The sequence below is a fragment of the Chelonia mydas genome, chromosome 10 (genome assembly GCF_015237465.2).
Source record: "Chelonia mydas isolate rCheMyd1 chromosome 10, rCheMyd1.pri.v2, whole genome shotgun sequence".
Taxonomy (NCBI): domain Eukaryota; kingdom Metazoa; phylum Chordata; order Testudines; family Cheloniidae; genus Chelonia; species Chelonia mydas.
The window spans coordinates 6,985,823-7,008,272 of record NC_051250.2 but is presented as its reverse complement, the minus strand read 5'-3'; positions in this window follow the sequence as shown (position 1 = coordinate 7,008,272).

Genomic DNA, 22,450 nt, shown 5'->3' with positions numbered 1-22,450 from the left:
TAAAAGATTAAGATGCCATTTCAGGTTTCCTTTACTAGCAGTTAGACTGTACCAGTAATCAGTTCAGCGTTGCTCACCTTCTGTATAAACATCCAGAACCTGAAGAGCAAACCCTTTAGGCCTAATGGCTTGTGCACTACGTTATTTTGTTGATCCACTGACAGGTCTCCCGGCACCTTCCTTATCTTTCTAGGGTTCCCCATAAAGAAATATTAGGATCCTCTCCACAGTGACTCATTTAACAAATGTCTTCTCTCCAGGATAACCTCAGGGGTCACCTTGTGGATTCTGATGCAACACACCCAGGGCCAAACCCCACTTATATTTACAGCTGTGTAGCCTCATTGACTTCACCTGACTTCCATCAGGTGGCAGGAGCGTAGCTGTAGCAGTTGCCTGTGCTGCAAACTGCTCTTTGCAGAGGTCCCAAAATGCTTGAGCACCACTAAATGGCAACATGGTGCATTGCTGCTCCTATATATATATATGTGCACACACAAGAGGAGAAAGGGGGAAGCTATTCTGATAAATCCTGATTACAAATAAGTTAGACCAGCAGATGTGAAGATCCTTTTTCATGTCTGGTGCACTGGTCCTAGTGAACGAGAGGCTTAGGAGAAAATAATCTGCTCAGCGAAAAGGTGGCTGGAAGACACTGTAGGATCCACAAGGGTTATTGATCCTCTTCACATTGTGTCCTTATCCTCGTTGATGCTATTGTGTATGGGGCATGCTCCAAAATGTACTGAAGTCGATAGAAAGGCTTCCCTTGCCTTCAGTGGGTGTAATGACAGCATAACTTTATTCCCAGGAGTAATCCCTTTTGAGTTAATGGGACAACTCATGTGAGTAAGGTGATGTGTTTTTGCAGGATCAGGACTCTAGATAGTAAAACTATATAATTTTCCTCCCACTATATACTGGGACATGGACTAATAGCTGTGCTCTGTTACTCAAGTTTGATATAAAATACACATTTTTCTGACTGGCAGCTCTCAATGTTCGACATTTTACTGTCTCTCAAATAATTGAGACCTGACAGTTTGTACTTCACGTAATGAATGTTAAAAATCAATAAAAACATTTCAAAACACACAGCCTGTGGATCTAATTACTGCTGTGTCACCGTGTGCTAAAATACATGGAAATACTCAATGATCACAACTGACCGTGCTAGTTCCCCTGGGGCAATGGGACAACTAACCAAAACAGCCAAACAATCCGGAATTCAGAGACCACTGGAGTTAGGGCCAAAACTGAAGTAAATGGGGCTCTAGCCTGGGCTCAGGGATCTGTGCATGTGGATCCAATTGCAAGACTGGGTTCCTACCTTATGAGTCGATCTCAGTGCTTTTAATACATTGGAAAACCAGTTGGTTGAGAATGACGAGATAATACCCCCCGTATGGCTCCAGGCTGTATCTGCCTGAGCGTCAGATTGGAAGCTGTTCCGGATGAGGACTTTGGTTTTGCTCAGCAGGAGCGATCAATCTTTGGCCAGGTTTATTTTTTAGAAGAGAAAACCTGTATGATCAGGAAAGGCATTTCAGCGTAGAGTGAGGTGCTGTTATAGGAGACTGTCATTCTCTTCTTCCTGTCCTTGTGTAACTTGTCCTCTGCTGCCTTGCCCTTCACCTAGCAGGTTTGGAAAACCCAGTGTTCAAAACCAGTCTGTTAATCCAAGTGAGAAAAAAAAGCCCAGCTAAGAGCATAAATTATATCTGCTCTGCTGCCCCTGCTTGTCAGTACGGTTCGCATACATATGAACGCATTGTGTGGCTGTATGGAATGAGAACTGTCACTCACATATAGGGTGACCAGACAGCAACTGTGAAAAAACGGGACAGGGGTGAGGGGTAATAGGTGCCTGTATAAGAAAAAGTCCCCAAAAATGGGACTGTCCCTATAAAAATGGGACATCTGGTCACCCTATTCACATACCTGTAGGGAGCCAGTAGGGGTCCATTGGCCCATGCAGTATTTAACAGAATTAATGTAGACGTTGATCCTTCCAGTGCCACATAGGTGCTTAACTTTAGGCATGTGCGTAATTCCATTGAACTCAGTAAAAACAACGAGGAGTCCTTGGGGCACCTTAGAGACTAACAAAATTGTTTGGCCACAAGGACTCCTTGTTGTTTTTGCTGATACAGACGAACACAGCTACTACACTGAACTCAGTGGGACTGTTCGCAAAGTCAAGCACTCTGCTAAGCGCTTGCAGGGCTTACCAGAGAGAGTTGACCTTTGCCAGAAATTGCTGTCTGTTCTCCAGATCAAACTGCACCCAACAAGTGTACTGTTTGTTCGGCAGCATGCAGCTGAGGGGGTATTTACTTATTCCCAGAGGTGAACTGCAGTATCAAGGTTGTTCAGACCAGCATTTGACCTCCCTGCTTTTTACTTATGTTTGCAAAGTCCATGTAATTCCTATAGAGGAGTGGCTCTCACAGCACAGACCTTGGCACTTCTGATCCTGGCTCTGACCCAGATTCTTTGGACCAGCTAAACTACGTTTGGCAGAAATCCAGAGGAGGAGGCCCCAATCCCAAGGCCTCTGGGCACTGACCGAGTCCCCATCATAAAAGTGAGCAAACTTCAGAGGGCATTTAGGCAGCAGGGTTCTGGGTGCCCCCCACAACAGCCCTTTGTCCCACGGAGTGGCACAACCACAAAGCAGCCTTTATGAACCACAGACTCCAGCTGACAGAGAGAAAATGGCTTCAGCCAAACTGTGCAGCCGTGGGTACCTAAAATTAATTGCCTAGATTTGTATTAATTTCAGTGGGAGCAGCAGGTGCCCAGTGCCTTTGAAATTCAGGCTACTTATTCAGGTGCCTAACTTTGTTGCCCAAATATGAAAATGTAGGACTCAACAGCTCTACGCCTCGGTTTCCATACCTGTAAAATGGGGATAATATGTACCCTGCAGCACGTCGCAGGGGTGTCATGAGGCTTAGTTATTATTTGTAATGCAATAGTGCCCAGAAAGAAAGAAAATACAGTGTGTCTCTAAACAGTGTGCAAAGGTTAGTAAATCAAGCCCTACAATACCCCTGTGTGGTAGGTAGTATTACCCCCAGGAACTTAGATGTTAATGTTAGGCATTATAGAAAATCCTATGGCAGACTAAAATCTTAAGGGTAAACTGAGGCACAGAAAGGTTTTTAATGCTCCAAGGTCACACAGAGTCAGGAATAGAATCCTGGAATTCTACCTACCAGTTCTATGTCCCCACTTGACCCACCTCCTTTCTTGCCATCATTAACCCCCACTCACTCTGTCCTCTACCTAAACATGCCTCCTTACAGACCTCTTTGTCAATTCATCCCACCCTGAACTTGGTGCCTTCTTTCAGGCCTCCCTGTATGCCCCAGAAAGCTTCCCCATAATGCCTGCCAGGTGACCCATCATTAAATCACTTCCAAAAAACCACGTGTTCTGCACAGCGTACCAGTGATAATATCCACGTGCCAGGATTGTTCATAGGTGCTGAGCACCCTCATGTCCCCTCCCTAGTCCATTATATACTGCCCTCTCCTGAGGCCAGTGTCCCACACACAGGAAGGGCACTAACGATTTTTTTTAACAAAAGTAATTAACTGCTCACAGTCATGGCTCTGTTAATGAACACTCTGGAGACAGAACTGGTGCTATCATAGTCTGATCCCATAGGCCTTACTCAACCGAACACCCCAGTAACATCAATGCAGCTGGAGCTGGAGACAGGATCAGCCCCAACATAAACCTTCCCTTGTGCGGAGTTCTCCCATGTCAGACCCTCTCACTATCACAGGGTCTCTCATTTGTAACCAAAGGAAGACCACTGATTTTCTTCCATGTCCACTTTAGTTGTCACTCTCTTATTGGAAAAGGTTAATTATGAAAAAAGCATAAAATAGTCCCCAAAACCATAAAACTCCTTCAAAGCTGACCTGTGAGTCCAGGCAATAGACCCCCCTCTCCTTCCCCCTGATGCACTTGTACTTTCAAGGTGATTTTAAATTTAATCAGGTGGGGGGAGGGGAAGGAGGAGGTGTTCTCAGAAAGGGCTGAGAGCTCCTCCTGACTGTTTGCAGTAGCTGAAAAATGTGTTAAATCTGCTCTCCCCACCGATATGAAAACCTGATTGGTTCCTGTGATGAGGCAGCTCCCTGGGTGAGGCTATGAAAGCACAGCTCATTTGATCAAAGTGGAGGGTTAAATCTCTCTGTAAAATCGCTCAAGGGGCTTGTAGGAGGCTACGAGAAAGTAGGTATTGCTAGGAATGGTCTGAGTGAGGGATGAGCCTCAGCAGGGGATGGGAAGAATAAATTAGGGTTTTAATAGGCAAGGCCCCTTAGTATGGATTAGCAGCAGAGAGGTGGATCTGGCAAAGCTGTTAGCGTTTGGTGAACTGAGTAAGGCAAATAGAGTATTAAAAGCAGCTTGGTGAGGGAGATAGCTGCACGGTGACTCTTGCCGGAAGGGTCACTGTAGAGTCAGACGTGTATGATGAGCCCCTAGGCAGGAATTATGTTAGCTTGAGCCATGTTTGAGTGTGGTTCTTGAGGGCAGGGTAACAACTGCGGTTTCATTGGCCACTGTAGACCTGGAGGAATGTTGTTACAAAGCCAGGCTATAGTGAGTGTAGATTTTGGACCTGTGTTGCAAAAAAGCACGGCTCGAAGAGTCCAGTTACAACGTAGTTATGTCCTGACATATTTAAAACACAGCTACATCTTGCACTGCAGGCAGAGCCTAACCGTCTTCCTAAACCATGCTAAAATCTGAGACGGAGCAGAGCTCTAGCACCCTGGCATACACTGTAAAACAGAATGGTATTGTAACCATGATGGGGGATAACTGTAGGGTAAGTGGGTCTCTTCCTGTAATGAAGACAGGACCTAAGAGAAGGGTGTGAGGGGATTTCCGGTAAGCTAAGGCCTGGGGTCTAAGTTGGAGTGTGAAACATATTCTTAGCATCAGTTGGTTATTATTTATGTATCATGGCACTATAGTGACACAAATGTATACGATGTGCTACACCTCTTAAGTCAGGGTCTTTAGCCCCAAGTGCTTCCAGTCTAGCTCTGGCAAAGATGATGCATGAGGGTACTGTGCAGGTGTGAGCCATCAGTGAGGAGACCCATCAAGGAGGCATGGTGAAAAGTGGGTTTGGAGGAGAGAGAGGGACACAGAACAGGTAAGAGGAAGCCAGAGAGGGTATAAGAGGAACTGAGAGCCAAGATGAAAGCAGGGGAGGAGTTACACAGAGCCTTGAAGGTGAGAACAAGGTGCTCTGGCTGAATGTCATGGAGCAGGAAGGGCCAGGGAAGGGAAGGAGAAGGGAGGCAATGTGACAGGGGAGGAAGTTCAAGCTGTTTGGTGACTCAGACATGAGGAACCTCTTGTGAAACCTAATACCCTCCCTCCTCCTCCCACCCCCCCGCCCGGCAATGGAGATAGGAGGCTGCCACCTATGAGACTTTCCAGGTCAGTCAATCTTTTAAATAAGCGTCTCCTTGCTAGGTTGGGAAATGGACTGGTTGAGTAGCCCAGCTCTGAGTTCAAACAAAGCATCGTATGCAGGCGCTCGGAGAATAGCTGAAAGGGGAGCATATTTTAGAGCCTGCTGATTTGGCAGGAAATGTAGACTTACAGTTTCCTGTCATGAGTGAGATGTGGTCGAGACTTGAAGATGAGACAGCCTAGCCCAGGGGTTCTGAACCTTTTTCTTTCTGAGCCCCCCCCTCCGCCCAACATGCTACAAAAACCTCCATGGCCCACCTGTGCCACAGCACCTGGGTTTCTGCCTACCCAGGAGATTCAAAGCCAGGGCTGGCGTTAAGGGGTAGCAAGCCGGGCACCTGTCCATTGCCCCACACCACAGCTTTCTACCCTGAGTCCCAGGGAGTCTAATGCTGGCCCTGCCCTCTGGTTGATTTCGGCAGCCCTACCCCCTCCCCCCCAGGGGCCCCAGAACCCTGGTTGAGAACTGCTGGGCTAGAGAAGGACTAGTTAGTCGGAAGGCCGGCTCTGTTTGCATAACACAGGGTACTGACTATTGTTGACCTTGCCCCAGCAATCTTAGAGGCAGAGCTTGACCTGTGCTAAGCTGATGAATGGAAACGGCTCCACAGCCTCTTTGCGCAGCAGAAGGGTCGGATTCCCACCCGGTGTTCAAAAGCAGCAGGGAAGGGGTCTATTTACCCTGCCAGTGCACCATGGCCTCAGGAAGTGTGGCCTGCTGGCTCAGTGGTGAGGCCAAAACAAATGCGGTGTGCAGCACCCGCTAGCCAGGGTGCAGACTGCTCCGATAAGGATCAGACAAGTGCAGCCAGTAACGCAATTCCTGCAGATTGCCCGGACCCATCCTGGGGCCAGATGTACAGTAAATGATGCTTTGCTTTCCCCACCCTGCCTCTTGTGCAACTACATATGCTATGAACAGAATTTTTTTCTGTGTTGTGTGAATTTCGTGCCCCTGTATAGATTCTTGCTGTGCTGAGATACAAACCTGTTCTGGATTAGCATATCCATCCGTAATTACAGCCTGTTCCATGCCAACGCCTATGAAAGAAAATGTTACTGCTACTGACCAAATGCCTACTCAGGGCATAACACTGACTGAACCCTCTAATCCAGGGGTGGGAAAACTATGGCCCGGGGGCTGCATCCAACCCTTCAGACGTTTTAATCCGGCCCTCGAGCTCCTCCCAGGGAACAGGGCCCAGGGCTTGCCCTGCTCCGCACATGACATGGCTCCGCGCATCTCCCGGAAGCAGCAGCATGTCCGCCCTCCGGCTCCTACGTGTAGGGGCAGCCAGGGGGCTCCATACACTGCCAGCACCCCAAGCACCGCCCCTGCAGCTCCCATTGGCCAATGGGAGCTGCAGGGGCGGTGCCTGCGGACCGGGCAGCGCGCAGAACCACCTGGCTGTGCCTCCATGTAGAACCGGAGCAGGGACATGCTGCTACTCCCAGGAGCTGCTTGAGGTAAGTGCCGCCCAGAGCCTGCACCCGTGACCCTCTCCAGTGCCCCAACCCCCTACCCCAGCCCTGATCCCTGTGCCACCCTCCTGCACCCCATAGCCCACCCCGTCAGCCAGAGCCCTCACCCCGCCACCTGTACCCCAACCCCCTGCCCCAGCCCGGAGCCCTCTACCGCACCCCAAATTCCTCATTTCTGGCCCCACCCCAGAGCCCGCACCCCCAGCTGGAGTCCTCACCCCCTCCCATACCTCAACCCCCAATTTCACGAGCATTCATGGCCCGCCATACAATTTCCATACCCAGATGTGGCCCTTGGGCCAAAAAGTTTGCCCATCCCTGCCAGCTCTAATTTTTAGTGAAGCAGTGACTGTAAGGCACTGCAGGACGCAAATTAAGTGCTAAGTGGTGCCTGGGTATTTGACTACTAGTACTTAGCTTTTCAGTTTCCCTATTCTAAAATGTGATAACTCCAGTGAATCTGCCCAGCTGAACTTCCCTCTTTTGTAAATGAGTTTGAGTGCAACAAGTGGCTGTAAAATAGCAAATTGATCGAATGTTACTAAAAAATTTTGCAAAATGACAGGACTCCCTAAATCACAGAACTGGGCCCGGACAGGCTGGGCAGGTGGAAATATCAGTCAGTTCAGAGGGAAACAGATGCCACTAAAGGTTCTACTTTTAAGGCAACACTTATAACACATCTTTTCTCTCTCCCAGCTCTCGTTCTAGATGTGAGACTTACATTGTGTGTATTTGCGTGCATGCACAATGATCTGTTTCTAGTTAGAGACTAGATACTCTATCAAGCTCCTCATCCCTCACGAACACTTGAAACCTGATGGGGGGGAATAGCCAAGTGCCCATAACGTACGCTGCCATTTTAATTCCTGCAAACATGGCAAATCTGTTTGTCAGTTCAGACTAACCCTGAAGCTGAGAACTCCTGCAAACAGGAAAACAACGATTGAAAGGTTTGTTGTCAGTGAAAAGCCACCCAACCCTGAAGAAACTAGACTGTAACAAATAGCTAGGGTGCCTGTTTCTCTTAGGCTATTACGTCACCATAAGGCAGTAGTTGTTGACAAAATATTTATATAATGTTTACATGACACTTAGCATAGCATAGATAAGACCTGCTCCATGCATCTAGCGAACCAGGCTGTTGTCAAGAATCAGAATGTGGGAAATGTTATTTCCCACAATGTTTTCAAGTATGGGGAGGGAAAGAGGAAATTGCACCATTGGCTGCACTCCCCCTTAGACTTGTAACAGTATTTATAGCTTCACTGATATGTTCTGCCTCCTTTGCTGGCTACTGTCCATCTCTCCCACCACACTGACTTGGGAACAGCTCTTCTTGTCCATTACTTACAAGGCAGCGAAGAGGGAGAGGCTGATAGTGGCTCATAGCAGAGATGGTGGTTTTTGAAAACTATCATCCGTGTGAAAGTATCTGAGCAGTGCAGAGCACTCTTACAGGCTCTAGGAGACAATGCATTGTAATGGAGGCTGTGTTTATGCATTGTTGAACTCCAGTTTAAAGGGGAAGACGAATCCTATTTATATGGCTCCATCGCCGTAGTATCTGAGTACGTCTGTGGTTCCCGAGTAGAATTCCATTCTTGCCAACAATCTTAATCAGAAAGATTGCTTAATAAACAAGCTTTAAAGACATGGAGCTGAGCTTTGCTGGATGGAAGACAGCTGGGTGACGGTAGCCAGGGGAGGGGGAAGTATTGGACTCAGTGTTGCCAACTCTCACGATTTTGTCATGAGTCTTATGAAAATTATTGTTTTCCTTAAAGCCCCAGCTCCTGGAGTCAAGTGGAGGTGTGCTGATTTCAGCCTTCATTCTTTTCTTTAAGAAAAAGTAAATGTCTAGCCCATGTGGCTGTGAAGAAAGCTTCAAAATGTGACCTTAGTTCACCCTTAAGGCTCAAAAAGAGAAGGCAAATAAGACCACCAACAACTTTATTATTTGTACATAAATCTCATGACTTTGAAGCCAATCTCCTGATTATTGGTGAGCCTGACTCATGATTTTTGAACATTTGGGGTTGGTGATACTGTGGACTAGATGACAGGTGTTAGAAGGGAACTGTTGTGTCTATGTTATGGCCAGGTTCTAGAGGCGACTTAACCAATTAGCAGAATCCCCCATCCTGGTGCATGTTACTGCTCCCAAGAATCAAACAAATAGGGACTTCGGGGGCACCAGTTCTGTCACAACTGCCAAAAGGAAACTTCCCTACGTGAGTTAGTATGAACTGTAGTAGGGTTACACCAAGGGCTGCGTCCCAACTGAGATATCTTGCATAGGCCTTCAAATGACCGTTAACTGAATAATTATATTTTATAAAATAGAAAAACAAAAAGAACCATGCTCATGCCTGATCCTTTGGCACAGGTGTATTAGTAATTCTTAGCACTTGTATAGCACATTGTAAAATTAACTAATCCTCTTCTCCCTAGGAGTTAATTATTCCCATTTTACAGATTTGCAAAAGGAGGCACAGAGAGAGGTAAAGTGACTTGCTTAAAGTGAAAGAAAGCAGTTAGAGTCAGAGCAGGGATCAGAAGTCAGACGTTCTTGATTCCCAGCCCTGTAGTAGGACAATGCTGCTCTCTTTGCCTGGACCTATAACAATAATGTCAGGGAACTGGGGCAATGCAGTCCAGATCAGACCCTCAACCAGCAGATTCTGGGAGTCCTAAGGTAGCTAAATGTTTCTAGGGAAAGCTGCCAATAGTGTCAGTGGTCAAATGCTCCAAGACATTTTATTGCCATCACTTCTGAAATAAATTTCAGACCTGCCCTGCCAGCTAGAAGTGAGTGCTACAGTGGATGCTCCTGCTAGGTGCGAAATCAATGCTGCATCAAGGAGGGAGTCAACCCAAGAAGCTGAAAAATAGTTAAAGAAATGGAGGGCTTAGTGAGCTTGGGAAACACCTATCAGGTTACAGAGAAATACATTTACAGAGCTTGATTTTTTCCTTTCACTTACCAGTGTAAATCAGAAATAACTCCACAGAAATAAAGAGTTACTTGAATAGAAAATGTGTGACTGAATCAGGCTCACAGTATGTAACTTATTTTGTTCACACAGAAATAAATGCTTTAGTTCTGCATGAACATGTGGAGAAAAAAAATGACACCTTCCCATCTGGAATCTGTTCTGTGCTCTCATGTTAAATGGATCAATAAGCTCCCTTCAGTTTTACCAGAATATGAAGAGAGATGATAAACTGGTTGATGGTAGGAAGGAAGTTTTAAAAATATAAGCAAAGGTTATGGAATCTAAGTGAAATGAGCAATCATGAGTTACTAGAGTGATAAGTGCTATATGCAGACCAAAAATAAACAATCCAGCTCATGCTAGTGAAAACTGAAATTTAAAGATATGAAACTGAATGCAGGACCACTTGCCTGACAGGAGGCAATGGATATCACTTGACTTCCCTTCCCCTTTTATGTTAGGCTCTTAGAAGGATGAGGGAGAGGGGGAGGGTTCAGTACTGATATGAATATCTGCCTAGGAGCCCAAGGTCTCACTGTAAAGTAACGATATATGCAGCCACACAATGAAAAATAGAGGTTGGCTGCTTGTCATGGAAAAAACAACAGCTTTGTCATGGCAAAAATTTCGTTTTTAAAAAAGCTAAAATTGTGGCACAGATTACAATTAACATTGTTTATCATGCGAAACTGAAAAAACTAACACATCCTCCATTTTACAATAAAAAGTTTTAAATTCATTTAAAAACTGAAAACCATCCCTCATAAGATACAAATCCAAATGTGTGAAAATTCATAGCAGTCTTACTTATTTACAGGCTGTGCAGGATGACAAAGACCAGACTTTTATAAAAAAAAAAAAATCTGAATTTCATTGAAATCATGGCTGTGATAAACACAGCACCTTAAAGACAGAATGGCTAACTCTGCCTCTTTCTGCAAAGCAGCTGGGGATTTCAGCTACCTTTTCAGCCAATGTTAGATAAAGAATGCAGGAGGTCCTGCTAAGAAACTCAAAATTAAGTGCAATTGTGTTTGATTTGCCATGAGTGCACGGGACTGAACTCGATGACCTCTTGAGGTCCCTCCCAGTTCTATGATTCTATGTTAAGTCCGGTGACACCTTAAAGACGAACAGATTTATTTGGGCATAAGAAGTGGATTTTTACCCACAAAAGCTTATGCCCAAATAAATCTGTTAGTCTTTAAGGTGCCACCAAACTCCTTATTGTTTTTGTGGATACAGACTAACACAGCTACCCCTCTGATACATGATTCTATGTTGTGTGTAAGTGACTAAAAAAAACTGGGGTGGGGGGCAAAGGTGACTTTGCCACACCTTTAGAGGCCTTCACATATTCTGGGGCCTGTCAAGCCCTCAAAGGACCATTCTTGAGCTGAGAATAGCCAGAGCGCAGTAGTGTTCCATCCACAACCTCTTTCCCTACTCATGCCCCTACCATATCCTCTATGCTGGGATGGTGAAGGCAGGTAATGTAGGTTTGTTATGCTTGCTTGATGTGGACTATGCCACATTAAAATTTCCTCTGCTCCAGGATATTTTCCAGGGGTTGGATCCATCAGGTTTAGGGCCTCTTTGTGCAACCAGAGCAGCGTAAAGGCCGTACTAGACTATAGCGAATCAGGCAGGCAAATTTGCAGATGACATAAAGATGAGGGCATTGCCAAACACTTTGAAGGATAGAGCTAAAATATAGAGGGATCTTGATGAATTGGAGACAGACAATAAAATGAAATTCAACAAAGACAAATGGAAGGTGCTACACCTAGGGAAGAAAAACCAAATGCACAAATACAGAATGGGGGATAACTGACTTGGCAGCAGCAGACTGCTCAGAAGGATCTGGGAGTTGTAGTGGATCACAACCTCAACATGAGTCAGCAATGTGATGCTGTTGCAAAAAAAAGCAAACAAAATTTTGGGTTGCTTTAACAGAGGCATAGCATACAAGTCACGGCAGGTGATAGTACAACTCTAGTCGGCGCTGGTTAGGCCTCCGCCAGAGTACTGTGTCCAATTTTGATCACCAATGTATAGAAAGGATCTAAAGAAACTGGAAAGATCCAGAGGCGAGTGACAAAGATGATCAAACGGGTGGAATGCAAGCCACATGAACAAAGGCTGAAGGAACTGCAAAAAGAAAAGGAGGACTTGTGGCACCTTAGAGACTAACAAATTTATTTGAGCATAAGCTTTCATGAGCTACAGCTCACTTCATCGGACGCATGCAGTGGAAAATTGGGGTGTTGTTGTGTGAAAAAACCACCCCCTTGGCTGACATAAGTTTCACTGACAAAAGTGCTGGTGTGGACAGTGCTATGTGGGCAGGAGAGGCTCTCTTGCTGACATAGCTAACGCCGCTAGGGGGGTGATTTAATTACTCCAGCAGCAGAGCTCTCTCCTGCCAGCAAAGAACAGCTACACAGGAGACCTTACAGCCACACCGGCAGCTGTGTAAGGTCTGTTGCGTTGACATAGCCTTAGATGACTTATACCAGTGGTTTTCAAACTGTCTGTGGACCCCTGGGAGTCTGCAGACTATGTCTAAGATTTCCAAAGGTGCCTGCACCTCCATTTGAAATTTTAGGGGTACACAAATGAAAAAAGGTTGAAATTCACTGGTTTAGATGCAACAAATCCTGCATGTTGGCAGGGGGTCAGACTAGATGACCCTTGCGATCCCTTCTAATCCTATGATTCTAGACCCTGTGTTTTTGACTTGCCAAAGTGTGACTTAGAGAGGAGGCTTCTTATTTCCAGGAAATGGTTTGTAATAGTGGTATTATTTGGCCCCATCACTGCGCAGGGGGTTGTACCATACACAACTTTTGGTTTCTCCTACGCTTGCTCTTCCATTCAGTGTAACGTTCCTCCAACACGCTGCCCTCCTTGTGCAATCGATTCTACCCTGACTCCTGGCCCCTTACGGCTACCTCTGTTGCCATCCGCTCCCCGACTCCTATTCAAATCTGCCCCCTGCACAAGCCCTTCACCCCCTTATTTACACCCATCTACTACCACCCACCTCTTCTCCCCAGGCAGTTGCAGCTCAGGGACCCCCCGTCTATCTACCCCTGCACATGGATCCTGTCACTGCTCCTATACCACCTCCCACCTCAACATGTGTCTCCGCCCCACAGACACCCCCCCCCATGAGCTGGGGGGACGCTGAGGGCAGTAGTGCCCCACAGACACCCCCCCCCCCACCCCGAGGAGCTGTGGGGACGCTGAGGGCAGTAGTGCCCCACAGACATCCCCCACCCCGAGGAGCTGGGGGGACGCTGAGGGCAGTAGTGCCCCACAGACACCCCCCCCCATGAGCTGGGGGGACGCTGAGGGCAGTAGTGCCCCACAGACACCCCCACCCCGAGGAGCTGGGGGGACGCTGAGGGCAGTAGTGCCCCACAGACACCCCTCACCCCGAGGAGCTGGGCGGACGCTGAGGGCAGTAGTGCCCCACAGACACCCCCACCCCGAGGAGCTGGGGGGACGCTGAGGGCAGTAGTGCCCCACAGACACCCCCCCCACCCTGAGGAGCTGGGGGGACGCTGAGGGCAGTAGTGCCCCACAGACACCCCCCCATCCCGAGGAGCTGGGGGGACGCTGAGGGCAGTAGTGCCCCACAGACACCCCCCCATCCCGAGGAGCTGGGGGGACGCTGAGGGCAGTAGTGCCTCACAGACACCCCCACCCCGAGGAGCTGCGGGGACGCTGAGGGCAGTAGTGCCCCACAGACACCACCCCCCACCCCGAGGAGCTGGGGGGACGCTGAGGGGAGCATCGCCCTGCGGCCGCCCCCCCCCGACCCGGGCCCTGAGGGGAGTAGCGCGCCTCGCGGCTGCCCCTGCCCCTCCCCCGCGCACGGCGCCGCCATTTTGCAGCCGGACGGCTAGGGGCAGAGCCAAGCCGCCGCCGCCGCTGCCGCCGCCTCCCCTCCCTCCGCCGGCCGGCTGGGCCGCCGCCTTCTCCCGGCAGCTGGGGGGGCCGGAGCGGCGCTGAACGGCAGGTAAGGGGCTCGGCCACGCCGCCCTCTCCGCCTGGGGCGCGCTCCATCCTCTGGCGGGGGGGGGCACCATCACGTACGCCCTGCCTCGGGGAGGTGGGCACCGCTGGGGCGGCTGGGTCTAGTCTGTCCCCGCCTCGGGGCGTGGGGCGGGAGGTGGGTTCATTGCGGTCCCCGTCCCCCCCCCCCCGGGCCGGTAAGGTGGGGGATGGGTTCATTGCTATCCCACCCACCCCTCAGGGCAGGTAAGGTGGGGGATGGGTTCATTGCTATTCCATCTCCTCCCTTCTCCCCCCCCCCCCGCTCCTCAGGGCAAGGAGGGGTGGGGTGGGGGATGGGTTCATTGCTGTCCTGTCCCCCCCCCAAGCCTCAGGGCAAGGAGGGGTGGGGTGGGGGATGGGTTCATTGCTATCCCACCCACCCCTCAGGGCAGGAAAGGTGGGGGATGGGTTCATTGCTATTCCATCTCCTCCCTTCCCCCCCCACCCCGCTCCTCAGGGCAAGGAGGGGTGGGGTGGGGTGGGGGATGGGTTCATTGCTGTCCTGTCCCCCCCCAAGCCTCAGGGCAAGAGGGGTGGGGTGGGGTGGGGTGGGGGATGGGTTCATTGCTATCCCACATCCCCCCAGGGCAGGTAAGGTGGGGGATGGGTTCATTGCTGTTCCCTTCCCCCCTCCTCTAGCTCTGCTCCTCCACGGGGCAAGAGGGGTGGGGTGGGGGATGGGTTCATCACCATTATCTTTCTCCCAAGGGGAAATCCTGTGGTGGGGGAGTTTCCTTTCCTAGCATAGGAAATAAATTGTAAGCCCTCCAGGGAAGATAATTTCCTTTGTGTATTTGTATGTAATGGGTTCCCAATCCCAACTGGGACCTTTGGGTTCTAGCCTAATATAAATATTTCCAACTGCAAATGGGGAGGGGAAGTGTGTGTATGAGGGGAGGGATTAATCTCCAGCCTTCCTCTGGGGTGGGTGAGGTGGGAGTGGGCAGTTCATCTCTGTCCATCATCCTGTATGTAGGAGCAACGAGGGCGGAACCTGGTGGCAATGGCTCATCTCCTTTATGCCCTGGAAGCTGTGATATATTTGGGTGTTTTCTGTCTCCATTCCCTTCTTTCTATCAAAGGGCCCTGAAATCCTAGGGGTCTAGAATCTTTTGTGAATCGGGGCCAGTTTTCACTGGGACTCAATCCAACAATGTTATTTTCCTTATGTACCTGAGTGGCTGTGGTATGTGACTTCATAGCCAAAGCAACACAATAGGAATTGGAGGCTCGGGAGAGGTGGGGAGGGTATGATGGTGCTGGGAAGACAATCTGGGATAAATGTTCTTTTCTCAAACCTGATCCAAACTTGGAAGGTCAGTCTGGACAAAGCCATTGGGCTATGTGTGTGCATAGATATGCACTTGTTTTGAGGCCATGACTTTACTCATCGTTTTGCCTAATGAGCTGGTGGTAACCCCAACACCCGGTTTTAGGATGACCAGGTCAATGTTACCTCTGGATTTACCATCCTGGAGCTTGTATTATGCATATACCTATCATTTGCTCCTCTACTGTAGCCCAGTTGTTACCTCTGCAGTATACCTACCCTACTGACCTGCAGAACTGGAGCTTCAAAATCACTCATGAAAATGTTCCTGTCTCACTGAAAAGTGAGATGTGATCTGAACAATAAATTGGAAGCCAGGAACTCATAACCTTGGGGAAAAATCTCTTAACTCTTCTGCCTGGGTTTCCCCCATCTATGAAAAGTAGATAAGAACAGGGCCAAAGTTTGAAAAGCATAGCACAAATATTAAGTATTATTGTTTTTAGGCTCACTTTATAGAGAACCCCCAAACTATGAAGCTCCTGCTGACATAGGACTGTCCACACTGACTCTTTTGTTGGTGTAACTTATGTCACTGGGAGGGGCATGCCCTGAGTGACGTAAGTTGTACTGACGAAAGTGCTAGTGTAGACATAGCCTGATAGTTTTCCTTGTTGATAGACTCAGCAGAGGGCAAGGACCTGGGGTTTGATCTGTTTTATTAGCTGTATAGGTGGTTTTTGAAGGTTAGAATTGAGGCACACTCCTGGGGTCTGCTCTGCTGTTGTATCTGTTGCAACCTCTCCCTATTAAAAGCTTCTGTGGTATCATGAGCCATTTTTTGATTCACAGGAACTGAGCAGAGTGCTGCACAGTGGTGGTGTGTTTTATTTGTAGGAAATACCCATCCTCTTCTTGGCTCTCAACTGCTGATGAGCCAAATATAGCTTCTGCATCCTGGACAAACTGAGTAAGAGTAGGTCTAGTTGCAAAGGCTGGTAAAACAGCTTTAATATAGCCGTCCCGTGTTTGAATCCAACAGCTGCTTCCATAAATGTGACTAATGCACAGTCATTTTTGTAGATGCTGTTTTAGAGTACTTAATAAGAGGGTGTACTAACAGTCCTAAAATGGATTCTGTACCTTTGCTAGATGCTTGCAATCTCTGTTTGGGAAACATTTGTGAGATGGAGACATTGGCCTAAGGCTTATGCCCAGATAAATTTGTTAGTCTCTAAGCCCTGGTCTGCACTAAGGGATTAAGTTGAATTTAGCTGGGTTAGGTTGATTTTAAAATGAATGTTCCGTCAACCTAAAAGGGTCTTAAAATCGACTTCTGTACTCCTCCACAGCGAGGGGAGTAGTGCTAAAATCGACCTTGCTGGGTCGCATTTGGGGTAGTGCAGACGCAATTCAACGGTATTGGCCTCCGGGAGCTATCCCAGAGTGCTCCAATGTGACTGCTCGGGACAGCACTTTGAACTCCGATGCACGAGCCAGGTACACAAATGGAAATTTTGAATTTCATTTCCTGTTTGGTCAGCGCGGCGAGCTCAGCAGCTCAGGTGACCATGCCCATGCAGTCACCCCAGAATCGCAAATGAGCTCCAGCATGGACTAAACAGGAGACACTGGATCTGATTGCTGTATGGGGAGAAGAATCTGTGCAGGCCAAACTCCGATCAAAAAGAAGAAATGCTAATATATACAGTGGAGTCGCATCATACGCGCATTTAACTTATGCGAATTCAACTATACGAGTTTGGCAAAAAAAAAAAGAAAAATAACAATAACTTGCGGCGGTGGAGTACTGTACGGGAGTCGATGGGAGAGCGCTCAGGGGTCGATTTATCGTGTCTAGTCTAGACGCGATAAATCGACCCCCGCTGGATCAATCGCTGCCCGCCGATCCAGTGAGCATCTTGTCGCTCTGAGTGTGATTCTAGTGTTTAAAGATACTTATTTTTCATACAACATGGCCCCCAAATGCAAGCCAACTACTTCATCTGGTGCTCAACCGAAGAAACAGCGATCTGTTCCAATGCTGGAGGAAAAACTGGCTGTGTTGGACTTATTAAGAGTCGGTATGTCAGTCATCAACGTGGCACATAAATATGGCTATAACAAATCTAGCATCTGTGCCATCAAGATTTGAGAGAGAGAAATTCGTCAGGCCGTGGCGTCAAGTGCTCCAATAACTGCTAAGGTGATGAGCCAGGTGCGTGATAAGACTTTAGTGAAGACTGAAAAGGCATTAAACTTATGGCTGGAAGACATGAACTGTAAACATGTGCCTATCGATGGCAACACGTTGCGAGAAAAGGCTCTCAGCCTCTACGTGCTGTTCAAACCTCCCGCCGAAGAGGGACAGCCTTCTGATGAGAAGGAATTCAAAGCCAGCCAAGGTTGGCTTAACAGTTTTAGGAACCACTTCAACCTCAAAAACGTGCAGACTACTGGTGAAGCTGCATCTGCCAATGAAGAGGCAGCAAAAGCCTACCCCAAACAATTAAAGAAAATCATAGAAGAAAAGGGCTATCTTCCGGAACAAGTTTTTAATGCCGATGAGATTGGGCTTTTCTGGTAAAAAAATGCCCAACCGCACTTACACTTCGAAATCAGAAAGACAAGCCCCTGGCTTCAAAGCAGCTAGAGACCGTGTGACTGTGTTGTTTTGTGGCAATGTGGCTGGGCATTTAATAAAGCCGGGCTTGCTCTACAGGGCTGCAAATCCCCGTGCCCTAAAAGGCAAGAACAAAAATCTCCTGCCTGTGTTATGGCAATCAAATAAAAAGGCTTGGGTGAGGGTAGCATTATTTCTGGATTTGTTCCACAAGTGCTTCATTCTGGAGGTCAAGTGGTACCTCGAAGAGAAAGGACTTGACTTTAAAGTGTTGCTGATCGTAGACAATGCTCCTGGCCGTTCTGAGGCACTCCGGTTTGTGCATAACGACGTTGAAGTTGTCTTTCTCCCTTTTTTATTCTTTCTTTCTTCCGTCTCTCTCTCTTTTTGACTATATGCGATTTTCGCCTTACACGCTGACTTTAGAACCTAACCCCCGCATGAGATGTGACTTCACTGTATGCCAAACTTGCACACGGCGTGGTGGAGAGAGGCTACAACAGGGACACACAGCAGTGCTGCGTGAAAGTTAAGGAGCTCAGGCAAGCCTACCAAAAGACAAAGGAGGCAAACGGTCGCTCCGGGTCGGAGCCCCATACATGCTGCTTCTGTCATCAGCTGCATGGTATTCTGGGGGGGACCCTACTACTACCCCACCACTGTCTGTGGACACCTGCAAGGGGGAGTCTCACGCAACAGGGAGGAGGATTTTGTGGATGAGGAAGAGGAGGAGAATGTGCAGCAGGCAAGCAGTGAATCCGTTTTCCCTGGCAGCCAGGACCTTTTCATCACCCTGGAGCCAATACCCTCCCAAGGCGGGATCCCTGACCATGAAGCTGGAGAAGGCAGCTCTGGTGAGTGCACATTTGTAAGTACAGTACGGGGTTTTAAAGCAATAGTGTTTAATGTTTGATTTGCCCTGAAGAATTGGGATGCATTTGGATCCAGTACAGTTACTGGAAAAGTCTGTTAACGTGTCTGGGGATGGAGTGGGAATCCTCCAGGGACATCTCCTTGAAGCTCTCCTGGAGGTACTCTGAAAGCCTTTGCAGAAGGGTTCTGGGGAGGGCTTCCTTATTTCGTTCTCCACGGTAGGACACTTTACCACGCCAAACCAGTAGCAAGTAGTCTGGAATCATTGCAGCACAAAGCATGGCAGCGAATGGTTCTGGGTTTTGGTCGCATTCAAGCAATGTTTGGTCTGTCTTTCTGTGTTAGCCTCAGGAGAGTGATATCATTCATGGTCACCTGGTTGAAATAGGAGAATTTTTGTAAGGGAACAGTAAAAGGATTCCATTCATGCTGGGTTGTTTGCCCTTGGCTAAAAGGGATCATCCCGGAGAATAGCCACGCGGCGGGGGGAGGAGTGAAGAGATCATCCCGGAGAATAGCCACGCGGCGGGGTGGGGGGAGGTGTGTGCTGCACATCCACTCAAAAACCGCAGCCCCTTCTTTTAAATGTGAAACCCAACCGGCATTGCTTGCTATGGGAAAGGATGGCGCTGCAGTTTGAAACCATTCCCACATGTTATGAAGGCGTAAGAAGCCAACCCCATGTACCAAAAGGCTTACCATGGCTTCCTGGAAGCCGAATTCTGATGCCCAGCCGTTTGTGATGTGTCACCATACTGGCAGGCGCTCAATATAAAAGGCAAAATGCAATCTTGTACCTAAAGCGCATGTGCTGTCTGCTGTGAATTGCTTGATTCGCTATGGAAGAGTCTCCCTTTTGTTCTCAGAAATGTATCATCGTAAATTTTACTCTCCCTTTTTATCTCCCCCCAGGTGCAAATGTTTCTATGCTCCCCCTATCATCTCCGTCCCTAAGGTTATCGCAGATTAGAAGGCGAAAAAACCGCACTTGCAATGACATGTTTTCTGAGCTCATACAGTCCTCCCGCAGTGATAGGGCACAGCTTAATGCATGGAGGCATTCAGTGGCAGAGGCCAGGAAAGCATTAAGTGAGCGCGAAGAGTAGAGGCAGGAAGCGATGCTGAGGCTAATGGGGGAGCAAATGGACATGATGAAGTGTCTGTTGGAGCTGCAGGAAAGGCAAAAAGAGCACAGACCCCTGCTGCATCCATTGTATAACCGCCTGCCCTCCTCCCCAAGTTCCATATCCTCCTCACCCAGACGCCTAAGAACGCGCGGCGTGGGGGGAGAGGCTCCGGGCACCCAGCCACTCTACTCCAGAGGATGGCCCAAGCAACAGAAGGCTGTCATTCAGACAGTTTGCTTATTGTAGCCACACTACAAATCAAATGTGGCCTTGTCCTTCCCTCCTCCCGCACGTCACCCCACCTGGGTTACCTTGTTAGTTATCTCATTTTTTTTAAAATTAATAAAGAAAGAATGCATGGTATCAAAACAATAGTTACTTTGTTTCCTTTGCCAGGTGTGATCGAAGAGGGGGAGGGTGGTTGGCTTACAGGGAATTAAAATCAACAAAGGGGACAGGTTTGCAGCAAGGAGAAACACACACAACTGTCATGCTGTAGCCTGGCCAGTCATGAAACTCGTTTTCAAAGCCTTTCTGATGCACAGCGTGCCTAGCTGTGCTCTTCTAATCGCCCTGGTGTCTGACTGCTCAAAATCGGCCTCCAGGCGATTTGTCTCAACCTCCCACCCCGCCATAAACGTCTCCTCCTTACTCTCACAGATATTATGGAACACACAGCAAGCAGCAGTAACAATGGGAATGTTGGTTGCGCTGAGGTCTAACCTAGTCAGCAAACAGCGCCAGCAAGCTTTTAGATATCCAAAGGTACATTCTATCACCATTCTGCATTTGCTTAGCCTACAGTTGAACTGCTCCTTACTACAGTCCAGGCTGCCTGTGTACGGCTTCATGAGCCATGGGAGCAAGGAGTAGGCTGGGTCCCCAAGGATAACTATTGACATTTCAACATTCCCTATGGTAATTTTCTGGTCTGGGAAGTAAGTCCTTTTTGCAACTGCTCGAAGAGCCCGGAGTTGCTAAAGATGCGAGCGTCATGCACCTTTCCTGGCCATCCCACGTTGATGTTGGTGAAACGTCCCTTGTGATCCACCAGTGCTTGCAGCACCATTGAGAAGTACCCCTTGCGGGTTACGTACTGGTTGGCAAGGTGGTCCGGTGCCAAGATAGGAATATGTGTTCCGTCTGTTGCCCCACCACAGTTAGGGAATCCCATTGCAGCAAAGCCATCCAGTATGACCTGCACATTTCCCAGAGTCACTACCCTTGATAACAGAATGTCAGTAATTGCACTGGCTACTTGGATCACAGCAGTCCCCACAGTAGACTTGCCCACTCCAAATTGATTCCCGAATGACTGGTAGCAGTCAGGTATTGCAAGCTTCCACAGGGCTATCGCCACTCGCTTCTCAGCTGTCAGGGCAGCTCTCATCTTGGTATTCCTGGGGTGGGAGAAAGCAACTCACAAAGTTCAAAGAAAGTGTCCTTATGTATGCAAAAGTTTCGCAGCCACTGTGAATCATCCATACCCGCAACACTATGCGGTCTCACCAGTCTGTGCTTGTTTGCCGGGCCCAGAATCGGCGTTCCACTGTATCAACCAGCCCCACTGCCGCCATGATGTCCCAATTTCCACAGCCCGTGCTTTCAGGAACGTCTGCGTCCATGTCCTCCTCACAATCGTCCTTGTGCTGGTGGCTCTTAGCCCGGTTCTGCACATAATCCAGGATAATGCGCGAGGTGTTTACAATGCTCACAACAGTAACGGTGAACTGAGCGGGCTCCATGCTTGCCATGGTATGGTGTCTGCATGGGTAACCCAGGAAAAAAGGCGCAAAACGAGGGCGGGAGGAAGGGAGGGGCGACTGATGACATGTACCCAAAACCACCCTTAACAGTGTTTTTGCCCCATCGGGTGTTGGGAGCTTAACCCAGAATTCCAATGGGCAGCAGAGACTGCGGGAACTGTGGGATAGCTTCCCACAGTGTACCGCTCCGTAAGTCGATGCTAGCCACGGTATTGAGGACACACTCCGCCGACTTAATGCGCTTAGTGGGGACATACACAATCGACTGTATAAAATAGATTTCTAAAAATTGACTTCTGTAAAATCGACCTAATTTCGTAATGTAGATATACCCAAAGGTGCCACAAGGCCTCGTTGTTTTTGCTGATACGGACTAACACGGCTACCACTCTGAAACCTGTCCTTTGTTTGAGTTACGCTGCTGGTATTGATATGTTCAGTTCTTTGAGTAATATTGAGATATGCTTTGAAAGTATTGGAGTATTTATATATTAAAAAAGCAAGTTGCTGAGTTTTTAGCACTTTGTTAATTAAGATGGTACTTATTTTATGTCTGCAATGGTGGCTGCAGTTCAGCATGATGCTGTCACTTAAGTGTTCTATTATCTTGTGGCATGAAAATGTGATATTTCAAACTGGAATAAAGAGTATGGAGAAACCCTGATGTGATTCATTGATTTTGTGTGTGTGTGTGTATGCCTTTATTGAATAAAAGTGTCTAAATTGTCTCTTGA